At 33.5% G+C, this 4,400-nt stretch overlaps 1 long non-coding RNA gene across 1 annotated transcript; it reads left to right on the top strand.

The window, feature by feature from the left end:
• The first annotated feature begins 1,912 nt into the window (after positions 1-1,912).
• Positions 1,913-3,645, top strand: LOC148761225 (uncharacterized). The gene is made up of 3 exons (XR_016027819.1): positions 1,913-2,009; positions 2,640-2,719; positions 3,575-3,645. It is a non-coding gene; the product is annotated as an uncharacterized LOC148761225 (long non-coding RNA).
• Positions 3,646-4,400: the final 755 nt, after the last annotated feature.

Below are 4,400 nucleotides of genomic sequence, written 5' to 3'. Positions count from 1 at the left end.
GTTGTCATGCTTGCTACCTTGCTTGATTTTGACATATTTTTCACCCATTTAACTTCATGGATTGATCATGGGTTTTTGTAACACTATGAGGTTCTTAATCAAAGTTTGAAATGAGGGGTTTTTAGTAAGAAATTAAATCAATTACATTATTTTGAAACAACTGCATCATGATTTCCAAGTTCTTCTAATCGATTGCTTGTTCCCTTCTTCTGTTCACTCACTGAGCTTTATACTCGCATTTTTAAACTTCATGTTTTCAGATTCGGAGGTAGTTGGGACCTAGATTGAGTGTCCACATATGCTCGTCTTCTTGGTAGGTACTATAGCATCTCAATAGCGGTACCTTCACTTTAAGTCACTCCACTGACGATTAAGAGTCTTTTGTCTGTGTACACGTATATGTAATGTAAACTACTAAGAGTCATGTTATAAACGAAGTATGTATATGTTGGATTGATGATGATGCCCTTATGAGACGATAATGAATGACAGTACTTTGACATAATACAAATATGAATATTCGGTTACTATAAAATATTACTAAAACATTCATCGTTGAGAATTACAACACATCGTTTTAAAGATGATGGATGAAATGAGGAACAAGATCTCACGAAAAGGCTTGCTTGGGCCTAGTGGGCTATGCCCACTGAGCCCATGCACTGGTTATAGCTTGGAATTTAGGCTGTGATAGTGAAATCAAGATGGTCAGAACCCTTTAGTGTGTCAAAAGTGTCTCCACATGGAACAGTAGAAATAGTTGATGGGTTGACCAATGAGACATTCAAGGTGAATGGAAAACGATTGAAGCATTACTGGAGAGGACCTATTGATCAACATTGGTCATCCATCTATCTCTGTGATCCTAAATCAGCTCCACAACTGAAATACCCCATACTTTGATATGGTGATAAATAAAGTTGATCGAATGCAAATTAAGGTCAATTAAAATATTTAGAAGTGATAAAAGACGAAAGGAGTAGTTTAGGATAAAATATTCCGCAAGTGAGAAAATAACAATAAAATAATAATAATTTTATCGGAGGAGAATTTCTGAGATAAAAGGCGATTTGGAAGTCAAGTGAGGCATAATAAGGTATTTTGGGTACCAAGGAGACAAGATAAAATTTTTAGAATAAAATAATATTTTATTAATAAAATAATATTAAAATATTAATATTTAGTCAGATGTCGAAGTCAATCAAGAAGAAGGATCATATGGTTGATCCAAGTGGGGGAGCAGATGACAAGCCCGACTCTATGAAAATATTTATCGTGACATACATGTGATGGATAGCATGTTTGCATGCTAGGAGAGTCCCAAAAAATTTACAAAAGTCGGTATTATACCTAGAGGTACAATAAAGTTGATTTAAGCCTCGAACTAGATCAAATAGAGAATTTACGATGAAATTAAGAATTTTAAAGTCGCAGAATGGTTTAATATGGTGATTCGGAGTTCGAGGATCAATTTGGAGTCAAATCGAAATTTTCGCTATCTAGGGGCAAAATGGTCATTTGCCACCTGGCGACAAAATGGGAATTTTAGAAAAGATTTTTTTGGCCCCATTTGACTTATTGGAGTATAATTTGACTTATTGGAGTAAGATTTGAGGTTTAGAAGTGAAAAATTTTAATTTCGCTATAATTTGGAGTAAAAGGGTAAAATGGTAATTTTGCCACCCCAGGGGCAAAATTGTAATTTTCCACCACTAGGACATTTTTCCAGCACATGGTCTTCCTTTATCCTCATTTTGACCATTGACTAATTGTGTGGTGGAGATAAAAAGGATTAAAATTTTTAAAATTTTAAAAACGGGCCAATGACATGATGCCATGTGTCATACCTTTATTATTTTATTATTTCTTGAGAAAAAGGCATAAAATCAGCCCATCTTCCACCCCATGGCCGGCCAAACCAGCAAGAAGAGAGAGAAAACAAAAACAAAACCCTAGAGAGAGAAAATCAAAGAAAAAGTGTGAATTTTCAAGGAAATTAAGTGAAAAAGGTGAGATTTTTCTATTAAGCTTGAGTTTTCTTATTCCCAAGCATTTCTCTTTATTTTCCATGATTAAATTACATGTTTTCATGATGAATTCAATTCTGAAAAAATGGGTTAGGAGAGAGAAAGTTGTTAGATTAATTTGATTTTAAGTTATGTTAGTGTGTTAAGTTAGTTTAGCATATTTAGGAACAAAACAACAAGAAAAGAATTTATTTTCCTCCATTACCATTATTGGCCAAATTTTCTAGGGGAATATTGGCTTATGATCTTGATGTTTATTTGAGGAATTATGATGAATAATGATGAATTATGAGCCTAGAAAAATAATGGAAAATTTTGGAGCAAAAATACAATTTTTACCCACTAGGGGTGTTTTAGTAATTTGCTACTGAGACTGATAAATTGAATCTCATTCACAGTCATGGAGGTAATTTAGTTATAATTGGAGTGTAGAAAGTAAGAAGAATTGATTTGGAGTTAAATTGGAGATAATAGGCCGAATTAGGTCAACACCGCATTTAAGCGGTTGTCGGATAAGTTGTATATCATATCATGCATTTATACCGAGCCTGAATTGATTTTATAATGGTCAAGTATTGATGTGGTAAATTATGTATTGTACATTGTGGATAGGTGGTGAACAAAGTACACTGGTAAAAGTACAGAGATTGTGCTTGGAGACTGAGATTAGGAGTACATCGACTCCTAGAACTGTGAGTGAACTTATTATCGTCTTAATTATCTAGAGTAGTTTTATACAACTGTGTGATTTTATGAAAAATGAGTTTAAATGGTAAATTGCTATGTTTTAAGAGAAATTATGATTTTATAAATTTTCTGGAAAATCGAATATTGGTTTTGAAAATAGAGTAATTGGAGACTGCTAGTTTGTGTTGCAAATTTATGGTTTTGAATTGAATGGCTTATGATAATAAATGAGCATGAATGGCTAAACTGATTTTGGTGTTAGAATTATTTATACTGTGTATTCAGCCTTGAGAGGCTAGGTTGCAATAAATTGCCATGTCATGCTAGAATGAATTTTATTGATTGGTGGATTATATATTAATTATTTACTGCAGAGGGGGTTCCGTGGACCAGCCTATTAGAGGGACACGGTAAACTCCATTATATTATTACCTCGAACGGAGAGGCGCGTAGGGTATCTCTTGGGGTATAGCTTAGGGTTCACTTCACGCCAAACCACCACGTGAAGGGGAACTCAGCCAACGTCAAGCAACAGCTGTATTTTTCTCAAACTAAAATATGTTTTAAGTGTATATAAGATTTTAACAGCCTTGGCGGACTCGGTTAGATGCCCTGCGTAAGGTATCACCGAGTATGAGTTTTGGCACGAGCCAAAGTTTTAAGAAATTCATAAGCCAAGTTGATTTCTCGATTTTTATGGATTGATTTTATTTGGTTGAAATGAGTTGAAAGGTAATGAAATTACAGTATGATGATTTATTTTAATTGTCTCCATTTACTCGACTTTAGATAGTTTAGATGGTATCTATTTACTCACTGGGATTTTATAATCTCACCACCCTCATTTCCTCACATTTCAGGCTCAGGGAATTCCATAGTTAGCTGACTTTGACAAGGACTTTCATTTGGACTCGAATCGGTAAAAGCTGTAGGTTTTCAGCTTCCGATGCATTTTGGTTAAATGTAGGCCCACGTGTCACTGTAAAATAAATTTTATGCTTTGGTTATTTGCTTTATAGTATATATAAATATAATTAACTTTTACGCTATAAGAATTATGTACCGATAGTTTTATGAAAATTATTTTATAAGAAAATAGTTTATTTTATTGAATATTTTTATTATATTCAAATGGTCAAATTTTCACTTCAAATGAACGTTTTAGATATTTAATTTGTTTTTAAATCATTAAATATATATTTTCAGCTTACTTACTACATTTTTAGCAAGTTTCGAGGTTTTCGAAAAAAATAACGAAAATGCCCCTATGAGCTAGAAAAAAAAATATGTTATGTTATAATTTGAAAATGATTTGTAATCCTTCGTATTTTGATATTTGATAACTATTGCTCACTAGGAAAGTACGAAAGCTTATACGAGAGCCTTGCGAGGTTTCGATCGACATTCGGGGTGAAGAATGTTTGTCGAGGCTTCGCGGCGGTTGTCACGGGCTCGATGGGGAGTTTCGGGTCGTGACAATTTAGATTGGTATCAGAGCATTGTTTAAAGATCAGAGATTTTGATTTTAAAGTTTTGGATTTTAAAGTTTTTGATTTTAAGGTTGTTTTAAGGAATCTACACTAACACTGCGTGGCCCCAAGTCCAGTTAAGTTAAGATAAGTTAAGTTAAGTTAAGTTAGGTTAAATTGAATAGAATGCATGCATCTACATATAGAAACCTACCTA

The sequence above is a fragment of the Theobroma cacao genome, chromosome 8, assembly GCF_053813885.1.
Source record: "Theobroma cacao isolate CCN51 chromosome 8, ASM5381388v1, whole genome shotgun sequence".
NCBI lineage: Eukaryota > Viridiplantae > Streptophyta > Magnoliopsida > Malvales > Malvaceae > Theobroma > Theobroma cacao.
This window is presented reverse-complemented; position numbering and strand designations above follow the sequence as displayed.